This window comes from Bos taurus, chromosome 10 (assembly GCF_002263795.3).
Source record: "Bos taurus isolate L1 Dominette 01449 registration number 42190680 breed Hereford chromosome 10, ARS-UCD2.0, whole genome shotgun sequence".
Lineage (NCBI taxonomy): Eukaryota > Metazoa > Chordata > Mammalia > Artiodactyla > Bovidae > Bos > Bos taurus.
Genome location: NC_037337.1, coordinates 80,321,190 through 80,347,219, shown reverse-complemented (window position 1 = coordinate 80,347,219; position 26,030 = coordinate 80,321,190). Strand labels below are relative to the sequence as shown.

Here is a 26,030-nt window from a genome sequence, read left to right as displayed (position 1 = left end):
CATGAGCTGTTCAGAAAACGGCCAGCAGACTCTCAGCACTTCAAAGGACACTCCCAGAATGAGTATGTAGTTGGAATCAGTATGACAGTGAGTCAGCCTGGTGAGCCTAAGGCCTGCTGTAAGATCGATGTGTCAATATCACATGCTTAGAAACTAGCTTCCAGTGCGCCTGACTGCCCTTGATCAAAGCTAGTGGAAAAGGCTGAGGGTTTGCCAGGTGGAACGAAAAATAATGAAGAAGGGGGATACGTGAGGGGTGGGTGAAGATATAGAGGAAAGAAATGAGAAGAACTAGGAACCGATAGCAGAAAGTGCTTGGGTCACAGTGAGAGATGGACATGAGTATATGACATTAGGGGCAGCAGATCCCTAGACCAGCTTTTGAAATCAGTAGCAATATTTATTGCTTAACTTTTAATCTCATTGCTTTCATCATTTACCTTCACCTGGTCTCTTATCTTGATACTGTTCTAGATATGGGCCAACCACAGGGGTAATTTAGAGGTTAAGAATACAAGGACTCTAGGCAATGGCACCCCACTCCAGTACTCTTGCCTGGAAAATCCCATGGACGGAGGAACCTGGAAGGCTGCAGTCCACGGGGTTGCTGAGGGTCGGACACGACTAAGCGACTTCACTTTCACTTTTCACTTTCACGCATTGGAGAAGGAAATGGTAACCCACTCCAGTGTTCTTGCCTGGAGAATCCCAGCGACGGCGGAGCCTGGCGGGCTGCCATCTGTGGGGTCGCACAGAGTTGGACACGACTGAAGTGACTTAGCAGTAGCGGTAGGGCCAAACTATAACTAGAGTGTGTTTGAATTTCAGCTCTACCACTTACTAGCCCAATGACCTGAGTTAGGCAAGTTATTTAACCTCTCTGTGCCTCAACGTCCTGTCCTATAACATAGGGTGATAATGATAATGCATATAAACATTTAGCATATTCTGGTACATTAGTGCTCAACAAATATTACCTACAATTATTCACTCAACCAATGTTGAGCATCTATGATATTTCATTCCAGATGCTGTTCTTGTCCTTGGGATATATCAATGAACAAAATAGACAAAGATCCCTGCCTCCATGAAGATTACATGCTAGGGCAGGTGGGAGTAAGGGCAGAGACAATGAGCAATGTTGGTGCTATTTTTAATATCTGACCCAATTATTATTATCTGACCCAATACCCACCTATTCTGCCAAACTTTCTGAAATTCCTTTAAATCTTTATCCTCTTCTTTAAGCATTCCGCTCTTCTTGGTGTCTTAAATGAAACCAGTATGGCCCTGAGGATGTTTTTTCCCATTGCCCTCAAAAGTGGGTTATGCTTTTTCTCTCACTGTCCACATATCCCAAAGCCTGAAGATAGATAAGCTGGTTTCCTTTCTCCTCCTCATCTTATATAAACCACAGCTCTTCCTTAGGCTGTATCCCTCTTTTCCCATTTTGTTGCTGTCATCAACAACCTCCTCTTTACCCATTTATTGCACACTGAAGCACCCAACGCAGCCTCCTCCCTTTCACCCCTATTTCTGTCATTCTTCATGACTTTAATATCTTGAATTCCTTGGCTTCCTCACTTCCAGTGATCTGTTCTTCCACTTTCCTCAGCTACGTTAAGATGGCTATAGCCTAGGTATCGGAGAAGGAAATGGCAACCCACTCCAGTATTCTTGCCTAGAGAATCCTGTGGACAGAGGAGCCTGGTGGGCTGCTGTCCATAGGGTAGCACAGAGTCGGACATGACTAAAGCAACTCAGTGTGCATGCATGCGTTGGAGAAGGAAATGGCAACCCACTCCAGTATTCTTGCCTGGAGAATCCCAGGGGCAGAAGAGCCTGGTGGGCTGCCATCTATGGGGTCGCACAGAGCCGGACACAACTGAAGAGACTTAGCAGCAGCAGCAGCAGCAGCAGCAGCAGCAGCAGCCTAGGTATTGTCATCACAACTTTTCAAGTCTAGATTTCATTTGTCATATGATCCAACCACCTGCTTCAGTTTTCCACTTAACTTTCTCTAATATTTCTCCTCTAATCAATTAAGCAACCTGCTTATTTATTATTTTTGTGTTGTTTTGCTCTCTTTTGTTCTACTTGTCACCTCCTCTCATGTCCTTGTTTTTCTCTTTATCCATCATCAGTGTTATGGCCCATGATTATAAACACTGCCTACAAATACTACAAATATCCTCTACTTCTTTGCCCCTCTTTCCTCGAATCAAACTTGCCTACCACAACCCCAAGCTGATTAAATATGACTACTGGAGAAAATAATATACTGAATTGATTGATCAAACTTTAAATAGATGACTACTGCACTCAATATTAATAAGTGCATCAATAGATGAGTGCTCATCAATAGATGAACACTCAATATTGCCCAGAAATCCTACATTGTTTTCCTAGTAAGTTCATTCCTTTTTTTTTTTTTCAGGATCACACTTTATATCTCTTCTCCCTCTCAAACCTCCAATGATCACCTACTTATAGCTGATGATCTCAACTCCTGTCTCAATGAGAAATAGAAATAATCAGAAACTCTCCTATCTCCCCATAATGACATCTCCAAGTATATTGGTGTAGTATGTCTTCCCTCTCATTACAACAGAAGTGCCCTTCTTCTTATTTAAATAAGGTTTGGCTTTAAAGCCAAACCTCTCTATTTGTGTTTAAAAGCCCATCTTCTCTAGATATCTCAAGAACTTTGTTCCTGAGGTCGTTGTCCCTCTTTTCTGCATAATCAGCTTCTTCCACTCTACTAAGTCATTCTATCCACATAAGCAACAAAGTGCCCATGTATCTCTCATCTTTAAAAATCTTCCCTTCTGACTCAACATTCTACTCTGGCTACCATCCTATTTCTCTGTCTCCCTTTTAATTAGTATTACCTAGTATGTATGAACCGCATTGGAGAAGGAAATGGCAACCCACTCCAGTGTTCTTGCCTGGAGAATCCCAGGGACGGGAAGCCTGGTAGGCTGCCGTCTATGGGGTCGCACAGAGTCGGACATGACTGAAGCGACGCAGCAGCAGCAGCAACAGCAGTATGTATGAACGGAGAAGGCAATGGCACCCCACTCCAGTACATTTGCCTGGAAAATCCCATGGATGCAGGAGCCTGGTAGGCTGTAGTCCATGGAGTCGCTAAGAGTCAGACACAACTGAGCGACTTCACTTCCACTCTTCACTTTCATGCATTGGAGAAGGAAATGGCAACTCACTCCAGTGGTCTTGCCTGGAGAATCCCAGGGACGGGGGAGCCTGGTGGGCTGCTGTCTCTGGGGTTGCACAGAGTTGGACACGACTGAATCGACTTAGCAGCAGCAGCAGCAGCAGCAGTATGTATGAAATGATAGTGACTTTTCAGACTCTACTTTTGGAGAAGTTTTAAGTTCATGGCAAAATTGATCAGAAGGTTCTGAGATATTCCTGCCTTCCACATATGTAGCCTCCTGCATCATCAACATCCCCCACCAGAGTAGGAGCTTTGTTAAACTGATGAACCCACATTGACACATCATTGTCACTCAAAGCCCATTGTTTGCTTTGGTATTATACAAATATATAATGGTTTGGCTTTAGACAAATGTGTAATGACAGGTATCCATCACAGTATCTTATAGAATAGTTTCACTGCCCTTGAGATCCTCTGTGCACTAACTATTCATCTCTCTCTCCTTGCTGGCCTCTGGCAATTTCCATATTGATGTTGTATTAAGCAAACTTGCTGAATTCTTATTATCTAAAATAATTTTCCTTATACTATGGATTTTCCATGTAAGCAATCTTGTTATCTTTAAAGAAAGATAGATTTGACTCTTCCCTTTCCAATTTTTATGTCTTATTTTCTCTCTCTTTCTATTGCACTGGTAGATCTTCCAGAATGATACTGAATAATGAGGGTGGTAGTAAGTATCATTATTTTTTTTTCTGATTTTAATGAGAACATAGTTTAGCTCTGACTACAAAGTGTGATTCTAAAAGGTATTTGTTACATATTCTTTATCAAATAAAGGACGCTTCCTCTTATTCTTAGTTTACTGAGTTTTTATAACAAAGGAATTTTGGATTCTATCCAATGACTTTCCTGCATCTGTAAAAGATCGTAAACCTTTTCTATTAATATTTTAATTTATTACAGTGATTTATTATATTAGCAGCCTCTGATGTTGGGTAGTCCTTCTATTTTTAAGATAAATTTCAATAGAGAATTTAAAAAATACACACATACACACCATCATCATCTCTGATATTTTATTTAGGGAATTTTCACCTAATTTGTAATAGACTAATGGTTTTTCCAGTGGTCAGGTATGGATGTGAGAGTTGAACTGTGAAGAAAGCTGAGCACAGAAGAATTGATGCTTTTGAACTGTGGTGTTGGAGAAGACTCTTGAAGTCCCTTGGACTGCAAGGAGATCCAACCAGTCCATCCTAAAGGAGATCAGTCCTGGGTGTTCACTGGAAGGACTGATGCCAAAGCTGAAACTCCAATACTTTGGCCACCTGATGCAAAGAGTTGACTCACTGGAAAAGACTCTGATGCTGGGAGGGATTGGGGGCAGGAGGAGAAGGGGACAACAGAGGATGGGATGGCTGGATGGCATCACGGACTCGATGGACATGAGTTTGAGTAAACTCTGGGAGTTGGTGATAGACAGGGAGGCCTGGTGTGCTGCAATTCATGGGGTCTCAAAGAGTTGGACACGACTGAGCAACTGAACTGAACTGAACTGAATCTATAATTGTAAACTCGTAGACTTCATATCAAGTTTATACTAGCCTCATAAATTGGGTAATTTCCCCTCTTTTTCTACACTCTAAGATTGTTTGTATTACATAGACGTTTAGCTGTTTCTTGGAGAAGGCAATGGCACCCCACTCCAGTACTCTTGCTTGGAAAATCCCATGGACAGAGGAGCCTATTAGGCTGCAATCCATGGGGTCGCTAAGAGTCGGACACGACTGAGCGACTTCACTTTTACTTTTCACTTTCATGCATTGGAGAAGGAAACGGCAGCCCGCTCCAGTGTTCTTGCCTGGAGAATCCCAGGGACGGGGGAGCCTGGTGGGCTGCCATCTATGGGGTCGCACAGAGTCGGACACAACTGAAGTGACTTAGCATAGCATTAGCTGTTTCTTGATAGATTGGTAAAACATTCCAGCAAAACTACCTAGGCCCAATGTCATTTGAGTGGCAAATTTTGAATATCGATCAGTTCTTTCATGGAATACTGACTCATTTGAATTTTCCAGTTAAATATCATTGATTCAATTTTGAAATTTTTTTTTCTAAAAAGTATCGATTTCATCCATTGGCATTAAGTTGCTTACAGAGCTGTTCATAAAATTGCTCATCCTCCTTTATGACAATATTTTTCATCCCAACTACATATGTAGATATGAGCCACAGTCTCTTTTTAATTCTTAATATTATTTATTATGTTTTTTCTTAGTTTCTTGAGCTGCTGTATCAAGTTATATCTGTGTTACTAGTAATTGCAAATAATCAACTTGTTGATTCCATTTTCTTTGTTTGCGTCTCTGTTTCTTTTCCACTAGTTTCTGAACTGTATTATTTTGTTCTCTGCTTTTTTTGGATTTGAGCTTTTGGTTTCCTTGCTGCTAGATTTAAACATTTAGCTCCTTCATATTCACTCCATTTTTTTATTAATGAACTTTAAGATTTTAAATTTCTCTCCTAAGTATTGCTCTAGCTATGTCCTTAAGCTTTGATATATAACTACATTGTTTCTATTTTAACAAATGAGTTACTCAGGAGATTGGTTTCCAAATGTATTCTAAACTATTTTTTATTGTTTTCTTATTTGTTGTCAATTCTTAAAAATTTGTTGAGACTTTTTGTGGACTGTGATGTCAATTTATGTAAATGTTGACTGTTTTCTTAAAAAAGAATATGTATCCTTTATTGTTGAATTTTGAGTAAAGTGTCAGTTTGTAGTTATAGTTTTTAAGTTTTTAATAAGCATCTTCATAAAAATGAGTTTAAATTTCCTACAATGATTGTACATTTGTAATTCTCTCAGCTTTTATTTTACATATTTTGAGGTTTTGAGATTATGCTTTTAGAGGCATACAGCTTCATGAATGTGATGTCTTCTTGATGTAGTGCTTCTTTTGTTATTATGAGTTTCTTTTTATCTCTTTTAACATAATATGTATTGACCTATATTCTATTTGTCTGCTATTGATACTCTGATCCTCCCCCTTTCTTCTGGTTAGGAATTCCTGGTATATCATTTGCCATCTCTTTATTTCTAAGTTTCTGTGTGATTTTGTCTTTTGAAAATAGGTCGTAGCTGGATACTTTAAAAATTCTTATCTGATAATTTCTAATTTTTAGTAGGTACATTTAATCCATTTATTGTGGTTAGTATTATATTCGGCTTATTTCTTCCATTTTATTTATTCTAATTATCTTTCTTTGTTTCTTCCTTTTTTTCTTCTTTTTTGCCTTTTCTTAAATTTATAAGGTATTCTGTATCCCATATTTTCCTGTTTGGTTTTGGAAGCTATAGACTGAAGTTCTATGACCCTAAAGTTCCATCTGAGCCACCAGGGAAGCACCTTTACCATCTACATTTAACTGCAAATGTTTCAAAGTATAAAGATTTTCAGTATTTTATCCTTCTCTTGAATAGGCAAGAGTCTTAGTACATTTTAACTAATGAACACTCCCTTTCCCATCATATTATCTTGATTAATATTTTGTTTAACCATTAAAAAAAAGTATTTTTATGCTCACTAAGGATTCTTGATTTATATACGCTACTAAAGATTCAGTTTTGTGTTGTAATACATCCTTTAATGGCACTTTTAATGAAGGTTCAAGGCTGATAAACTCAATTGTTTTTAATTAAAAAAAAATTCCTTTATTTTTAAACTCACTTTAAAATGATAGTTTAACTAGGTATAAAACTCTAGATTAACAATTTCCCCCCTCAGATTTTTTAAGATATCACCCCCTTGTCTTCTAGAATCTATTGTTATTGAGGAGTCTACCATCAATGCAATTTTCATTCCTTTATAAGTAACTTCTTTTTCTTCAAGTACGTTTCAATATTGCCTTTTTATCCTTGAAATTCTACAGTTTTACTGCAAATATAGAGATATGGATTTATTTTTATTTATTCTGCTCAGTATTCAAAATGCATTTTTCCAATTAATATGTTTTCAAATGTTGTTTCTTTACCATCCCAAGTTTCTTCCAGAACTTTTATTAATATTAGACATAAATTGGAACTTCTCAATCTCTTTCATGGCCTTAACTTTGACTCTGGGCTACTTTTTTTGGGTGATTTCTTCAAGACAACCTTCCCATTCACTAATTCCCTCTTCCTCTGAATTGACTAGAATATATTCTATCTAAAGATTTTACCTTTCTAACTGGTTTTCTTTTATATTTACCAGTTCTCCTTTCATTTATGCCTGCTCTGTTTCATAATTATCTTTTAAAAATGGATGTTATTCTTTGAGTATTTAAACCACACAAAGTTTTTGTCAGATTGTCATATTAATATCTTTTGGACAAAACTGATCTAACAAGTGTTAATTTTGTTGACTGTTTTTCCTAGTGTTGGGTATCTTTTTGAATGCCCATTTGAGTGGGTGTCCTTTTACCTTCTTTCTCTTCATCTTTTCTATCCTAGAGGTTTTATAGAGGTCTCTGGTTCAGAACTAAATGACAGCTTGAGATCCTGCCCAACCATGGTATTAGTGATCTCTCCCTGAGTAGTAGAAGCATGTGGTTTTTGGTTGCTGAGCTGTGAGTACTTCCTTGTTCATCTAAAAAGTCTTACAGTTTCATGGAAGCAGTTCTGGTAGTGTCATCAGCTTTTTTTTTTTTTTTTTTTCCAACCTTCTTTCTCTAATGAGAAAGTTCTACTTCAGTGCTTAATGTTAAGCCATGAACCTAACTCCAGTCATCAACTCTGCTTGGAGCAATTTAGTCCTCCTTACTCCACAGGAGCTTCTTTTTATCCTTCTAGATTTGAAATTCAGCCAACTGCAGCTTCAGCATTGTCTACCATTTCAACATTAATTCACTGAGAAAAAGAAAATTAGCTTCATTTGTGGAAGCAGAATTATTTAGAGTTGGACAGACCAGGGTGCCAGCCACAGACCCACCACTTACTAGCTGGAAGTCTGGGGAAAGTTATCTAACTTGTTTGATTATGTTTAAATTCATCAGTTAGAAATGATAATACCTACCTCACAACTTTGATGGGATGAAGTTTGAAACAGTGTCTGGCACCCAGTAGATGCTCACAACATGCATTAGAATGATTATCAACCAATCATTTTAAAACATAAATATTTAGTTGCAAACAAATCCATATTTGTAACCAGAAGTCCCCCTCCCCTAAATATGGGATCTGGACTTAGAGACTTTCTCCTCAGTACTCTCTTCATGCCTCCTTCCTGGTACTTGCTGATCAAGATGCTTAATAATATGAATTTTAACAGGCTGATCATAGGTTCTTACAACAGATCAGGTAAAATTTCATTAATTTAATTTGGACTTTATGATTTATATCCAACTGTCAAAGTATTCTTGAGATAGTTTATAATAACAGACACATGTACAATAAATTAGATGAATAAGAAAAAGAGAAGTTTGAACCATAGAGGAGAAAGGGGGAATACTTATGCCAAAAACCTGAGCTAATTGTTTCTGTAATTGAGAATTAAATTTGTTTAAGGCTTTTTGGCAGCTGAAGGCAAAAGAGTGGAAAGTGATGGGTGACATAGTTCTCAATGGCTAAAGTTTTTCTCTTAAGTAGTTTGGCAAGGTTACAAGGGACTAAAAACCATTTAGGGGTTGAACTCCATTCTGGGTACATGGTGTGGAAGAAGGAATTCTCTACATAGAGATGAAATCTATCCCTCTGGCTTTAGAAATAGGCTGAACAACTCTGGATTTGGGTGACTTATTGCAAATATGACTCTCAGAGACAGGAAGCTGGGATTGAGAACTTTTTAAACAGTAATGTTTTGAAAACTTCAGGTAGTAAAAGATACATATTTATTGCCAAAATTTGGAAAATACAAGAGTATAAAGAAGAAAACAAAATTGTCTCTTCATAATCCCATTGCCTACAATCATTATCAAAACTTTAATGAATTTCCTTCTAGACGTTTTTCTACGTGTACATATATTAGCTGACTTCTTGTAGTGAACTTCCAGTAAGATGACTATAAATTAGGTGGTCTTTGGTCCAAGTGGTTACTATATTTAATAATAAGAATATCTATTGCTTGCCTATTGAATGCCCAATGTGCTCCAGATTCTTACTGGTATTTACAGTCCTAATACCAACAGGTATAAGGCAGTTTTTCATGTTTGCAAAGAGGTTATATAACTGGTTTTAAATAACACCTGGTGAGAGGAGGAGCAAGAACACATGCTTGGGTGTGTCTGACTCTGCAGGGTAGTGTTTCTCTTTTACTAGGTGCTGCTTCTCTGAGACACAGGCATCTCCCTGGTGCCTGGTACTCGCCTGTGACTCCTGGGAGCAGGGGTGCCTGGGTCTGACATCAGCTCAGCCGGCTCGTGGGTGCCAAATGGCCAGAACAGAAAGCAGAAGGAGCTCGTTCTTTCCCTTATCTCTCTCTTTTCTTTTCTCCCCTTCCCCTACATTTTGGAGGTCACTAACTCCAGCATGTGAGGTTTTCAGGTTAGCTCAGGCAGCTGTTCTGATGGGTTTTGTTCTGATAAAATATTGTAATTCAAACATCTTTTATGGGGATCAAGGTAAGAGAAAGTCCGAAATCGTGGTTCTGTTTTCAGTCCCCATGATACCGGAGAGCAGGGAACATTCTTGCGTGTCACTGTTATTACTGTGCTTTACAATTGAAGCTTTGTGCAGTTGTAAGTTCCTTCTCTCTTGAGCCCCCTTATCTGCCCAGAAACTTCTCTCTTGGGTGAGTCACAGACTGAAGCATCCTACAGCAGCCCTTAAGGAACTATTAATAACCTGCTCCCTCTACACGATCCAGGCTACATGGTGGCCAAGACAGGCTGGCTGCCACACCCAGAAGGGGCAGTTAACTGAGAGTGGCCTTTGGCCAATGCGAGTAGTGTCCTGTGTGCCGGGGGTGCTTCTGCCCGAAAACTGGCCAATCTTCTCCCCTCTTCCTCACCACTTTTGGGGACCGATGAGCTAAGTGTTGAAGAACCAAGAGGCCTAAATGTCAGGGCTCCTGGTTGTCCACATGGTGAGCTGAGATCCTCCAAGTGGAGAGCTCTGAGCTACCTGGATGAATCTGGCTGGGTTGACAGTGGATGTGACTCAGCAACTGAGATGCCCTCTCTCCACTATATTTGCATAACTCTAAGCATAGGGCTTTGCCTTTCCCAACAATTACTCATTTGACCCTGGCACAACAGAGTCCGCTTCCTGAAGGAGATGTTTGTGGGAAGAAAAGTTTTAAAAGGATGTTACACACCTGAGCTTCCACACTCCATATGGTGGTAATTCATCTCAATTGCTGGAAGTATAAAACATGGCAAACCACGAAGAGGCTGGTTTTCCCAATGTGCCAAATGACTTGCCCCTGAGGCTTGGGACCCATTTAATAATAATAGCAACCAGAACACACACAGTAGTTATAATAAGAAATAACTTTTGCATAGCACTGAACATGTTACAGGAAATAATCTAAGCACTTTACCTATATTAACTCATATTTTCCCTATTTTACAGACAAGAGATGAAACACAATGAATTTAAATAACTTACCTAACATCACAGAGTTAGTAAGAGACTGAGCCGGAATCCCAGGAATTCTAGCTTCTTAACCCAGACCACAAGTTTGACTTGAATGTTCATATGAGAGGAATAGTGGAAGATAGAAGAAAACCATAAATTTTGCAACATATGGCTTCTCAAATCCAAGGATGGCTCAGGTGGTCCTCCCACACTTAGCATATCAAGGTTCTGTCATGTTAATTCCATATTCTAGATCTCAGAGAAGCTGTGGCTGGCTGTTTGGAAAGACAGAAAAAATCCCCCAAACCTTGAGCTGGCCAGAAGGGTTTGGCATTTTGGATGGATGTGAAGAGCCTCTCACCATCACACCATAGGGCTTATGGACCATACTGGGGAGAGGCCTTGGCAACACTGCCCAGAAATGGACCATGCCAGCTGAGAAGAGGCCCCATCCAGGGAAAACTCTGATGACTGGAGTGTGCACATGTAGATGGTAACTGGCCAAGGGGTGGGGGCAGTGAGAGTTTCCAGACAGTTATTGGGAAAATGCTGAGGTGGCCTTCATGGTTTCTCACTCCCAGGTCATGGACCCTGAAGAGATTGCTGTCTTTCATGTTGTAGCTGCCTATGGCCTTGGATTAGTTTTCTATGACTGCTCTCACAAATTACCACGAATATAATAGCTTAAAGCAATACAAATTTATGGTTCAAGAGGTCAAAAGTCTGACATAGGTCTCACTGGACTAAAATCAAGGTATTGGAAGGGCTGTGTTCCTTTCTAGAGCTTCTAGGGGAAAATTTATTTCCTTCCTTTTCCTGCTTCAGGAGGCTGTCCACATTTTTTGACTCATGGCCCCCTTCCACCTTCAAAGCCAGCAATGGCCCATCAAAGTCTTTCTCATATCACATCATTCTGACTCTTCTGTTTCCCTCCACATTTACAGGCCCTGTGATTACATTGGGCCCACCTGTATAATCCAGGATGTTATTTCTAAAGTCAACTGACTAGCAACCTTAATTTCATCTGCTTCCTCAATTCTCCCATGCCATATAACATAGTCATAAGTTCCAGGGATTAGGACATAGACATCTTTGTGAGGTCATTATTCTGCCTACCATAGGCCCCAAATGGAAAAGCTGAGAACCCTGATCATGAGCATTCAAGCCCAACTGAGAGCCTACTAAGCAGCTGGCAGTCTCTGCTGCATCCTGGAGAAGAATCACCTGGGGTCTGCTGCAGAGAAAAGGTTGGGAAATCACATAAACAATGCTTAAAGGGCTTCAGACACACCCATCTTCCTGAGAAGACTCAACTCAAAGTCTAGAGCATCAATGCCTATGCTCCCCACCAGAGCCTAGAAAAAGAACCATCCCACAGGGTCAAATTAATGACAGTAGCCAGGAATCCTCCTGAACAATGACCACAAGACACAGTTTCTAGGAGAATATGAGCATTCTCCACAGGTAACTCAGCTCCAAAATCTTGAAAGTGTATCCAGAACATTTCTTAATCATGTGTTTTGGATACATTAAGGACACTTTATTCAAAAGCAGTTTGAGCCTGTGGGTGTTTCACATGTCTCCCTTCTAGGGTTGTTAATGTAGTACTTGTAACATGCTTCTATTTCTTGGTCTTGACAGAGCTCCTTCAAGATTATGCAGGAGAGAGGCCTCTGATTCCAACACTGCTTGGCTACCCATTCAGGGTTAACTCCAGCTATACACTTTTAGTCTGACCAGATTGAAAAGTTTGGATTTAAAAATTTTAAGCATTGTCTAGTCAAGGCTATGGTTTTTCCTGTGGTCATGTATGGATGTGAGAGTTGGACTGTGAAGAAAGCTGAGCGCTTTCTTGATGCTTTTGAACTGTGGTGTTGGAGAAGACTCTTGAGAGTCCCTTGGACTGCAAGGAGATCCAACCAGTCCGTTCTGAAGGAGATCAGCCCTGGGATTTCTTTGGGAGGAATGATGCTAAAGCTGAAACTCCAGTACTTTGGCCACCTCACGCGAAGAGTTGACTCATTGGAAAAGACTCTGATGCTGGGAGGGATTGGGAGCAGGAGGAGAAGGGGACAACAGAGGATGAGATGGCTGGATGGCATCACTGACTCGATGGATGTGAGTCTGAGTGAACTCCGGGAGTTGGTGATGGACAGGGAGGCCTGGAGTGCTTCGATTCATAGGGTCGCAAAGAGTCGGACGTGACTGATCGACTGATCTGATCTGATTATTATTTAAATTTTCAGTGCTTCTAAGCCACTCCAAAATCATGACAGTAGCTTTCTCTGTCGGTGTCTTACGAGCAAGGCTGATTCCCTCTGTGATTTTGGTCAGGTTACTTGACCTCCCCACGTCTCAGTTTCCTCATCTGTACCTTGAGGATAATAAAAGCACCTGCCTCAAAGGGTTGGAGTCAGGAGCAGATGAGAGACCACACAAAGCCCTTAGAATAGAGCACAGTACTTGGTAAAAGCTCTGATACATCTTGGCTGTTACAATTATCAAAGACTCTAACTACTCCTAACAAGATATGAAGCTAACTCCTAACAAAGACTCTACTCCTAACAAGATATGAAGCTTTTCTCTTATAGCCGGAGAACCAGTCATTTTGATATCTCAAGAACACTGATATTCACTCAATCTTGACTGCAGCCGATATATTCCTGAGCAAAGTTTCCTTTGTATTGCTCTACAGGAATACTGCTCCCATATGGCTGTTTCTTATAGTCAAAGGGAGACATCAAGCCCCATTTCCAGTGGGTGAATGACAGGCAGATGGAGAGCAGAGCAGCTATACCAAGGTCTCTTCTCAGTTTGGAATAGGGGCACAAATACAGCAGAGGGCATTCTCTTGGGGCTCTCTGGTGTCCAGTTTATCTTAATTCAAACTCAAAAGGGAAGCCTCCCAGAGCAATGTCACGTGGCCCTCAAGGTCAGCCCAATCCTACTAATTCAAAAGGCCACCTGGACAATCTTTCTCATGAACAGATTTTGGCCAAACCAGCTTTAATGCAGCTTCAAACCTCCATGCCCCAGCTCCACTCCCATCTCTGTACTTTGTGGCACAGTGTTGAACAACACAGAATGGTCACTGGGTTCTGTAAAGAAGCCTGGGTCCTCGGGCTTCCCGCCCCACCCCAGGACTGTTTGCTGACCTCTGACCTCATGCCTGGTCATCTGCTCTTTCCACTCTCATGGTAGTTCCCCAGCCTGCCTCCAAACAGCCAGATTCTACAACCAAGACCAGAAGGGCTTCAGGGCTGGAGAACTTCAACCCCAAATGGCATACGGGCCACAGAAATTCCTCAGATATGGACCCCAAAGCAAAAGAGCCTCTGGGGATTCAGTTTCTCTTACCAACTTTGAGCTGAGGGAAAAACATTTTAAAGGCATGTGAGGAAAGCTGTCAGAGAACTGTTTTGCTCAACATCAAATGCATTCCAGGCCTTATCTAATCAGGGAGTCTTCTTCACAGCTGATGCAGAGGCCGTTCCTGCAAATTGTTCCCGAGCCAGGGAAAGGGGCCTTGATTTTAAATACAAAATAATGGTCCTTTTGGCACAGGCAAAGTTGGTTGGCAGCTGGAGGTTTGGGGTGACCCCTGACCCTCTCCCACAGTTCCTCCTGAGTCCCGCTGCACAAAACTAAGCCATCCTCAAATCCCAGGCTCTAATTGGCTCTGGTTTGTTTTGCTTTTCTATTCTATCTAGAGCTTCAAAAGGCGCTTCCATAATTGTTTGAGGCATGAAAAAGGCAGGTTTCAGCTTTCCTAACTGGAATTGGAGGTAATTACTGTCTTGCCCACACGAGCCGGTACATGCTTCAAATCAGATGGCCCTGGGTTGTTTTATAAAGTGTAGCTGGGCCTCTGAGCCAAGAGAGGGAGGGTTATGGAGGCTTCCAAAGGCTTTGTTCCAGAGAGAGAAGAATTTGAACACCTCAGAGATGGTGAAGGGAATTTCCGTATTCTTCTGTGGTCACTGCAAGCTCTACCCAAGAGGCTTGGCTTGAAAAGATTGTGTCCTCAATCTCATTCTAACAAATTCAGGGGAATTTTTGGTCCTCTCTCTAAAGAGACAGAAGCCTGACACCTCACAGGACTCCCATTTTGTTTGTGATCAGAAATGACAGGCTTGGCCTGGGCTGTCCTCCTGAGACACCTCAGGATGGGGCCAAACTAAGCCAGGCATAGTGAGAGCCCACCTCAGAGCATCAGATTGGGGTTCACTTTTATACTCCCAGCAAACCCAAATACAGAGTCTCAGACTCACCTCCCCAAGTGTGGACTGGGAAGCAAGACCCTGTTTCAAATCTCAGCCTATGAGCTGCGTGTCCATAGGCAGCTGAGTCACACGGCAAATCCTTCTTGGCCTCCCCTATAAAGTGAGAAGAGTGGCCCAACCTCGTTGCTGTGACATAAACGAAGTCAGCTGTGAAAAGTGCTTGAGTGTAGCACTCACTACACATAGTGAGTGCTCAGTTAATGTCCACTGTTATTAGCTAACATAATTGTCAGGGGCCTGGTTATGATGCCAGAGGAGCCACTCTGTAAGTGGTGGAGATTTTCAAGGCTCTCGGGAGTCTTGCAATGGAGGAAGAAAAGAAGCTGCTGCAGGAGGAACGGAAGGAAGCTGAAGGGGGGACAGAGTGATCACCCCTACCCACAAGTGTCTTCCCTCCTGAAGGCATCACCATAAATATACTAGGTTTCCTAAAACTGCACAGACTTGAGATTTAGTTTTGCCTTTTTTCAGTGATATACCTCAGTGAGGCTTAGGTGGTTAAACAGCACTCACACACCAGTGTGAACTGGTTTACTTGCTTTCTCCCTAATACCTACACACGCAGCATCTCCAAGGGGCCAAGGAACTTGGAACTGAGGAAGAAAGAGAAAATAACAGAGCTATGAAGCACTTCCTAGGACAAGGCTAGTTGTTCCAGTTCTGGAAGTTCTAGTTTAATCCACTCACTGGCCCTCAGACAGCCTGCTTGGCTCATGGGAAAAAAAAGATGTGGGAGTCAGTGTCCTGGGGGCTGTGAATTGCTTTTCTGATTTTTGTATTTGCACGTCCACTACTCCTAAGTGCAACCAACCAGACTTTTCAAGTGGCTTTCTGTCCAAGAGAGCTCCATATGGGCAGCCCAGGGTGCAGGCCTCAGTCATTCTACACATCGTCCCTAAATGACCTCGTCTGGGCCCTCTGATGAGGGCCCCAGTCTTCTTCTGTGTTGCTGACTCCCAAACCAGCTTCTCTCCTGAGTTGGGAATTCAGTTGCCTACATGACATCTCCCTTTCAAGTGTTCCCAACTAAACTTTCAGCAACCCCTTCTCCCCACCCCGTGCCATCCAAAACAATGAAAACAAAAAATCCTATCAGTAAGGTTTCCTTGTAAATGTTCTCAATGTGGATGACCATCAAAACCATTGGTCTCTTTACACCATGTGCTCTTCTTTTCACAGCATTTCAGACAAGGTAGAATATATTTATTTTTATATATTTTTGTATAATATCTGTCTCTCAATAGACTGAACTTCATGAGGATGAGATGTGGTCTATTTGCTTTCTGTTCTTCCTTGACACATAGTGGTGGGGGGTTTAGTCACTAAGCTCTGTCCGATTTTTGAGACCTCATGGACTGTAGCCTGCCAGGCTCCTCTGTTCATGGAAACCTCCAGGCAAACAATACTGGAGTGGACTTTTTCTTCTCCAGGGGAATCTTCCCAATCCAGGGATGGAACATGGGTCTCCTGCATTGCATACCAATTTTTTACCAACTGAGGCACCAGGGAAGCCCTAATGCATAGTAGGTTCTTGCTAATTATTTGCTAAATGAGTGAGTGATTTCAAAGTGGAGATGAGGCTTTGGGTAAGGAGGAGAGTTCGTAGGTACAAGAAGGCCATGAAACCTCAGAAAAAATACTTGAGATCACATCTTGCTTTCCTGAAGTAGGCCATTTGGCCACTTCCCCCTTCCACTTGATGAAGTTTCATATTTGATAAAAGCCCTGAACAGTCAGAGCAAACAAGTAGGCCCTGCTTGTGAACTTAATGAAGTGCTATGAGCCTGAATGCCTGATATGGGGAGTGCCTAAATTATACTCAGCAACATGGTGGACTCTGAACTATCCATTCCAGTGGATAATTAAATAGCCAATAATATAATAGTTCATAATTTAATAGTTCATAATCTTGAAAGTTTTACATGTGGCTTTATATTTCTGAATTTGCATCAGGATACAAGGAGCTCTAATGGTTTAAGAATTCACAATAATTTGAGCTCAAATGTCCAATGTTACTGTCCCAGTTGCCTGTTAACAACTCTTCTGGGCTCCTGCTGCTGCTAAGTCGCTTCAGTCGTGTCTGACTCTGCGCGACCTCATAGACGGCAGCCCACCAGGCTCCCCCGTCCCTGGGATTCTCCAGGCAAGAACATTGGAGTGGGTTGCCATTTCCTTCTCCACCTCTGGGCTCCAACCACATGCAAGAAAAAAAAAAAAAAATACTGCTTTGGGCTTGGAAGGGAACTGCAGTGGTATTTTTTGGGGAGTGGGGCTTCATCAGAATTGGAGTCCAAACTCCAGCCCTTCCTTCCACTTACCAGCTCTATTTTCATGTGGTCTGGCCTGGTCTTTGCTTTCTCATCAACACCTACCTCCCAGAACTGTTTGGAAATGTAGTCAAGTTTTCAGAAAAAAATTAATCTGTACTATTCCCTCAGGTAGATGCAAAACAAGTCAAAAGCAATGTTGAGCCCTCTGCAAAGTTTCTGTTTCACCTCTGAGGAAAGAAAGATCTCTCTTTTCTTCTCTTTTTCTTTCTTCTTTAAAGGACCTTCTCTTCCTGATCCAGTGGGCTAAAGTAAACAAGGACCTTTTTTCATAAATCATATCTGATTGTGAAAGCTCCCGCTAATGCCTCTACAAACCTGAAAGAAAATTGCTGTCCTAGGCAATCTAATATGGAAACACTGGGTCCTGCCTGGGCTCCTCTGCCTGGAGCCCTGGGTAGGGCTTCCACTGCCCCTATCGATGGCATGAATGGTGGTGAATTTCTTCACGCTAATGCATATGTCTGGGCATTTGCTCATGTTGTCTTGGGTCCAAGTTTCAAGGTTAGAATGTGGAGACATCCTGCGATCCAAGGCAGAACCAATCATGTTGTCAGTGGATGGATGGGACCCCAGAATTCCCACCTCCTTTTCCCGTCATGAAGTTTATATCTCGAGGGAAAACAGCTGTCCGGGTTCAGGCCAACTGGGACTGAAGCCAGCTGTTCCTTCTAGATGCCAAAAGCCAGATGTACACCCACTCTTCTCTCCCACTCCCTAAGACCGAAGTCTTAAACTTTATCAAATTTATTAATAACTTTGCTAAAAACACATCTCTCCAGGCTCCCTTCCAGAGAATTTGATTCAATGAGTTCAGGTTGACCAGGAAATCTGTATTTAAATAGCAACACCTCCACCCCTACCTTCTTTCTTTCCCTGGGAAATTCAGATACAATTGCTCTGAGAATCATACTTTGAGCAACAGTCTCCACAGTGAAAGCTGGTAAATGTTTAACAACTGATTTTGGAGGGAAGAGAGTCTGCATTGTAGCCTATTGATTTCCATGATGCAACTGCCCCCATCACGGTCGATTCAAGCTACCAACAATGACACCCTGATTTAGCTTTGTTTTTCCCTGTATCCCCAGCTCTTGGAGTGGTTTATTTTAGTGACTGATTCCCACAGACCTCTAGGGGTTCCAAAGCAGAAAGAGAGGAAAAGGGAACAGGAAAGAAAACGCAATTAGTGAGGGACCCTGGCCTTGGCTGCATCGACAACCTTGTTCGACCCAGCTTTTAGCAGGAGGAGGTTTTCAAACACCTGCTTCTGCCTTCGTTTGATAAGCTTTCTGGTCGACTCACATAAACCTGATCCTGCTGACCTAGGGGATGATGAAAAGGCTGAGTGTTGGGCACCTGAGGGGATGAAAGGGGCTGGGGGAGGACCATGGGGTGGTCATATGACCCGGGGTCGCCAGCGGCTTAAGCCCTTTTGTGCCCTGACCCCCACCTCCGGCTTTGGCCCAGCTCTGGAGGGTTTTTGGTGATTTCCTCCCACCCCCGACTAGGCAAACAGATGTGGAAAGGTCTCCAGTTCCCAGGGCTCCGGACACAACTGCTGGTTGTTTCTCCCCCGCCGATGGGGCCCATGATCACAGACAGAACAGTTACACATCACTCACCAAAGAGCTGGGCCCAGTCAGGTGCGGGTTCAAACCTACTCTGTGTGTCTGCAGTGAAAAACTGAACTGAAACAGACTGAAAAATAACCCCGTCCCTCCCTGCCTTGCTCTAAGTCCACTTTGTGGAAATGCTGAGGACTTTACGAGAGGCCGGCTTGTTAGCTTTTCCACGGCGACCAAATCCTCACGGGTGCCCTGACCTTTAGAACCAATGCAGCCTCTCGGGCCTGCTGCTTCTCTTGTCCTGATTGGTGGTCCTGCCAGAGGGAGTGAGCCCTCTTGCCCGCTTTAAATCTGGAGCTTGAAGGACCCCACTGCTCTGAAAAGGGTGCCTCTGCAGTGCACTGAGCTTTTATAGCTCATTGGATGAAAGGGAGAGAAGAAAAGCATTATAAAGGGCTGCAGGTGTTAGCTTCCTCATTTACCTTAATTATACCACCCTGATCATCCGAGGAATTCCCCAGAGCCTAGCTTTCTCCTACCATCCACACACCTTTCATAAGTGGGGCAAACAAACATAAAAATACCCTAACCTCCCTTACATAACCTTTCTCATATCTACTCTAACCACAAGAGTAAGCTGGTATCTAACAAGCTATGTATCTAACAAACATCTAACAATGTTTCCATTTTGTGTAACAGATGGTGGCCATCACAGTCTGACACAAAGACCTGGTACACGCATGTGTTAGCATGTAGTACACTCACCTACAAATGCTCTAAGTGATGAAACAGGATCCATTTCTCTAAAGCAATGGGTCTCAAAGTGAGGTCTATGGACCCCTGGGGTCCCTGAGACCCTAAGAAGGTGTTTTCGAGGTCAAAACTATGTTCATAATTCCAAGATGTTATTTGTCTGCTTCACAGTGTCGACATTTGGGTAAAATTGTCATATTCTTCACTGCCACAAAGTCGGACCAAAAAAAAGAAACCAATTTCACTTAAGTGTGTCTGAGATGGAGCAGTAAAAATTATTAATTTTATGAAATCTTGCCCAAAGTCCAAGTCTTTTGAGTATTATGCGTGGCAAACTAGAAAGTAAGCATGAGGCATTTCTGGTGCTTTCTGAGGTACAATTGTTTGTTCAGAGAAAAAGCATTTGTGAGAGCGGCGGAGTTGTGAGTTGAACTAGCCACTTTCATGAAATATCATGTTTACTTGAAAGGCCTGAATTACCACGGTTATTCAGACTTGGTTATTTGACAGTCATTTTCTCCAAAAGGAACAATCTGAACTTGTCATTTTAAGAAAGATAATCGACAGTGCTCGTTGTCAAAATAAAAACTTTCAAGCAAACGTTAAAATTTCTGAAAACTTGTATCTGTCTCAGTGAGCTTTATACTGTTTCAGTACTTAGTGAGGTTTCAGATAAGATCAGTGGTGATATCAACAAATGTGAATTTTTAGTTTTCATCATGAAGTAGATCAGATTCAGATCCGCATAACTTAGTGAAGCAATATTTTCCAAATGACCATGCAAAGATTACAAAATCATGCATGGGCAAAAGATCCATTCAGTGCAACACAGACCAAACAGATTTTAATGAAACTGAGTACAAAGAGTTCATTGAGATAGTTTCAGATTCCACACTGCAAGTAACCTTTAATAAACGACCATTTATCGAGTTCTGGTATAGTGTCAAAGAAGAATATCTACAATTATCTGAAAAGGCTATTAAAAATATTCCTCCCTTTTCCAACTTCGTATCTATGTGAGGCTGGGTTTCCTTCATAAACTTCAACCAAAACAATATTATCACTGCTGATTGAATGCAGAAGTAGATATGAGAATCCAGCTGTCTTCTATTAAGCCAGACATTAAAGAGATTTGCAAAAATGTAAAACACTGTCATTCTTCTCATTAAATTTTGTTCTGTTTTGTTTTGGAAAACAGCTATTTTTACAGTAAGATTGTGCTATTTTAAAGTTTTAAACAAATAAAGTTTTGGATTTTTGTTAATTAATAAATAGGAATTTATTCATATAAATATACATTAAATGGTTAACAAATAAGCATTAACACAATATTGACTGGGAGATTTTTGCAGAAACTAATGCCCATGGCTGGCAATTTATTATGTAAGTATATATCAAAACAGCCACATTTGAGCAAGTATCAACAACTTTTGTTTAAAATAGTTTTCTGTTCTAATTTTTAATATGGTAAATGACTTAAATATCTATTGCTGCATAGCAAAATACTCCAGAACCTAGTGGCTTAAAACAACAATAGTCACCAAACAGATAAAGACGACGTGGGACATACAGGATGGAATACTACTCAGCCGTAAATGAGAATGAAATAATGCCATTTGCAGCAACACGGATGGATCTAGAGAATGTCACACTGAGTGAAGTGGCTCACAAAGAGAAAAACAAATACCATATGATATCACTTATATGTGGAATCTCAAATATGACACGAATAAACCTATCTACAAAATAGAAACAGACTCACAGGCACAGAAACAGACCTATGGTTGCCAAGAGGTAGGAGGGCGGGGAGGGATGGATTGGGGTTTGGAATTAGCAGACAGAAACTAGTATATAGAGGAAGGATAAACAACAAGGTCCTACCGTACAGCACAGGGAAATACAGTCAAAATCCTGGGATAGACCAGAATGGGAAATATGAAAGAGTATGTGTATATATGTGAATAACTGAATCATTTTGCTGTACAGGAGAAATGAACACAATATTGTAAATCAACTATACTTCAATAAAATAAATATAACTCCCCCCACCCTCAAACACACAACCATTACCTTTACCCCTTAGAGTTGCTGCGGATAAGGAATTCAGGAGTGGCTGGGCTCTTTCTCTTGAGAGGTTGTACCCTTAAGGCCTGACCAGGGCTAGGGTATTTGCTGTCGAGGTAGTACACTCACAAGCCTGGCCAGTTGTGTCTGGCTATTGTGAGGGGCCTCATTTCCTCTTCACATAGGTCTCTCCCAGTGTCCTCTAAATGCGGCAACTGGCTTTCTCTGGAGTGGACAGTAGAAGAGACCAAGTAGAAACCTGTAGCCCCTTTTAAGGCCTAGCCTCTGAAGCCAGCTAAAGTCACGTATCCTCACTTCTGCCATTTTCTGCAGCCACACAGACCAGCCCTCATTGAACACACAAGGGCAGGAATGCTGGGAGAGAAGGATCACTGGGGACTATCCAGGAGGCTGGTTACCCCCGGATTTATCAACAGATGCAAACATGGAAACAAAGGCTTTTGGGGGGGGCTTCAACAAGTTTTAAGTATAAAGGGGTCCTTAAGAGCAAAACCTAGAGGAGGCATGGCAACCCGCTCCAGTATTCTTGCCTGGAGAATCCCCATGGACAGAGGAGCCTGGAGGACTACAGTCCATGGGATTGTAAAGGGTCGGACACGACTGAGTGACTAAGCACAGCACAGCACATGAGCAAAACATGTGAGAGCTGATAGCCTTGTCAATTCTTTTTCTTCTCTTTCTCCTTCATCTCTCTTTCCCTCTCCTCTTCCTTCTTCTTTGTCTCCTTGCTCATAGTCATACGATCATTTAGGCAACTTCTTGCTCACTTACCCTCCATGACCTTGGGGACAGTTCCTTCTAAACTCAAACTTATCTGGGGTTCCTTTATGAGTTTAACCCTCCTTGTAGCCTTGACCTATTGGGTTTTTTTTTGCCTGGCAACACTTGGGGCTCAAGTCAGCTCTAGTCTTCTCAGGTCAGGCTCCCTGAACAGCTCACATCTCCAAGAAGGGGTTATTGGTGGGAGAAAAAGAGAGGCTCTGAGCCCAGTGCCTGGAAGCAAACTCAACAGGGCAGGGTCCCTGCCTTCATGGGGATGACAATTCTACAAGTGAGGAGAGAGAAAAACAATAAAACCAACACCCAAATGATACACAGTCATCTCTCTGCGGAAGCAAACCCTGCAGATCTGGGGACGTGGGAATCCTAGAAGGGAGACTGTAGTAGGTTAGAGAGTGATAAGTGTTAAGGAGGGGAGGCTGAGTCAGCTCAAAGCAAGTGAGAGTGCAAGGGGGTATGAGGAGAACTTGAGATGAGCCAGGTGATCAGAGGGAGCTTTGGTGAGAAGGTGACATTTTAGTGAAGACTTGAAGAGGTAAGGGAACAGCTGCAGCAAAGGCCCCAACAAGGGCATGTATCTTGTGTGTTTGAGAAAAGCAAGAAGGCCAGGGTAACTGGAGATGAATGAGCAAGGGGGAGAGGGGAGGGCGGAAAGGTCAGCATTAGCATGGGTGAGATTCTTCAGGGCTCCCATGGCCAGTGGAAGGACTTTGGCTTTTTACTCTGGATGGGATGGGACTCATTGTGGGCCATTTGGGGATTTGGAGCAGAGTACGTTGAGAATACACTGCAAGGCAAGTAGAAGTACGTGGGCCAGTTAGTGGGAAGGGGAAAGAGAGAGGTTGGTAGGAGGTTATCACAGGTGATTGGAGAAGAGATGGTGGTGGCTTAGACCAGGATGCTGGCAGAGGGGATAATGAGAATTGGGTGGATTCTGGACAGATTTTGAAAGTAAAGCCAATAACATGCTCCAGCACCTTGGAAGTGGGGTGTGAAAGAAAGTCGGGGTTTAAGTATGACTCCATTTAGGTTTGGGTCGTAAACAGCCCAAGGGTCGGAGCTGCTATCACTTAAGAGAAAGTTGCAGGTGGAACAGCTTGCAGGGGGTAGATTTAGAAAGTTCCAGTGGACACAGTAAGTCTATACTGTTCCCTGAGTTTTCTGTAGAAGCCCAGCTGTACTTTCTCCATGGGTCCCCAAAAGCAGAGGTTCTGAGTACTTGCACAGGCCCTTCTCCTGCCAGCCTGACAGTAGACAGTGAAAAAAAATCACTCACTGTGTGCAATTTAATTTAAAAGAGCAGGAGACTATTGTTCTTGAGCCTCTCACTCTTTAATTTTTTCTTTGTCTTTTTTATGGGAAATGAAAGAAAACAGCCAGGGGAGATATGATCTCAGGTCTAGAAATCCTAGCAGGTAATTTGGGAGTTGAAAGCAAATCTCCCCTGAAATGCATTAAGCAGGTGAAGGGGATTCCAGCTTCAACTCTGAAACCACACCTTCTCCTGGCCTGGCAAATAACTTCCTTCCAGCCCCAGGCAAATCCACTTCCACCCACCAAATGCCTGCAGTTAATAAATGTTCAACAACAACAAAGCCCCAAAGTAGAAAAAAGAAGACTGATTGGAGGCTAAGATACCAGAAGGGCTGCTTGAGAGCCTCTCCCTGCAGGCTGCACCCTGAGAAGGAGCATTCAGGCAAGGAAGTGGGGGCCCAGGGCTAGGGGAACCCAGACACGACTGCTTTCAGAGTACCAGAGCAGGAGAATATCTGACTTGAGTAAAAATGATTGTATTTCTTGAGCAGATTTGCCCACTTGTTTCATTAGAACTTCACACCCTTCAAAATGGCTAAAAGCTCCAGGACTCATCACAAAGCCATGATCTCAGTCATGCCTCCTACTAAGCGTGGCAGGATTGGAGATTCCAAATTTGGGTCTCGATAAGTCAGCAGAGGGTTAACGGGGATGTTCTCAGGTCCAGGGAAAACTGAGAAAAATAAAGATTAGGTTATATGTTATGCTATGAGAAACTCACTCAGTATTACTTGTTATTCCCATTTTAGAGATCAGAAAACTGAGGCTCAGAGAGGTTGAATGGCCTCACAGCTGGTCAGTAGCAGGGCCAGGATGGAGATCCACATAGTAAATCATGGAGATTGCTGTTTGCTGGGTACCTATAATGAGACAGAAGTACCCTGTGCTTTCTGTGTATTAACACGTTCATTTCTCACGGGTTACTTCTTTTTCGAGGAAGTGAAACTGTCCAACAGAACTTCCTGCCATGACAGAAATGTTCTATGTCTGCACTGTCCAATACCATGATAATCACCAGCTCCACGTGGCTATTGAGCCCTTGCGGTGTGCCCAGTGGGATTAAGGAACTAAATTTTACATTTCATATCATTTTAATTGATTTAAACTTAAGATTTAAATGTAAGTAGCCACACATGACGGTGGCTACTGTATTGGATAGTGTAGTTGTAGCAGATCCGGTAGCATTTCCAAAAGTTTGTTAAGCATGGAGGCAAAAATTGCAACCCAGGGCTGACTGAAAGCACAGTTCATGCCTTTTCCCTCTTCCCTCTGCTCCCCAGCTAAGTCACCTGCATTTTGCAAAGTGAAGGGCTTGGGAATGAAACTGACCAGACAGTATATAGTCAGCCAGAAAAAAAGCCCGATCCCCTAAAGGCCAGGTCTGTATCTGAGCCTGCAGCCAAACTCTCCACTGGGGGCCTGAGTATCAGCAATTTTCCAGAGCCTAACTGGGGGTGACCTGATGGATTGAGAGTTCTCTGACTCACGGATCCCAACCCTGCTATTTAAATAGCACCATTTCCTTTTTTGGGGCTGAAGACTAATTGGTAGAGAGGTAGTGAGCTCCCAGGCCCAGCCTCGCCCTGTTGAGACATGTAGCTCTCTTGGAAGGTTTCCACTGCAGGCACCGCCCTCGAGGCGCACCACCTGCCATGGGTCTGAATGCAAACGTTTAACCGGAGCTGGGCCATCGTCACTGTCAGCTTCTCCGTGGCCCTCTAGTGTACATCTCTGCAGCATCACTCTCCTGCTCCTAAGACATTCCATAGTGCTCAGAACAGACGTCAAGTCTTCCTCCCCTGACCTGGGCTCTGCTCACTTCTCTGACCTTCTGTACCTTTGACATCCCTATTGCTCCCTCTGCTCCAGCTTAACTTTCCTGGCTGTTCCCCAAGACATCCAACAGGTCCTTGTCCCAGGTCTTCACATTTATTATTCCTTTTGCCTGGAATGCTCTTCATTCAAGCCTTGCCCAAAGGTCACCTCTTCAGAGAGGTCTTCCTGACTCTTCTGTGTGTAAAAGTGTTCCCCTCACCCCTGTCTCTTCATCGTGCTTTACTTTTTTCAAGGGGCTTATCACTAGTTCATGTATGTATGTGTGAGTGTATAGATATATAGTATATATATTTGGCTTATTATATGTTGCCCCCACCCCAAGATGTAAACAGAATAAGGAGGGATGTTGTC

The 26,030-nt window shown here is 42.5% G+C and overlaps 1 protein-coding gene and 1 long non-coding RNA gene across 6 annotated transcripts in view; one reads left to right on the top strand and one right to left on the bottom strand.

Annotated features, from left to right (window-relative positions):
- The window catches only part of RAD51B (RAD51 paralog B), a 736,621-nt gene that overhangs the window by 56,992 nt on the left and 653,599 nt on the right, over positions 1-26,030 (bottom strand). The window lies entirely within an intron of this gene.
- LOC132346404 (uncharacterized) lies at positions 7,114-12,515 on the top strand. Its single transcript, XR_009496234.1, has 2 exons — positions 7,114-11,983; positions 12,378-12,515. It is a non-coding gene; the product is annotated as an uncharacterized lncRNA (long non-coding RNA).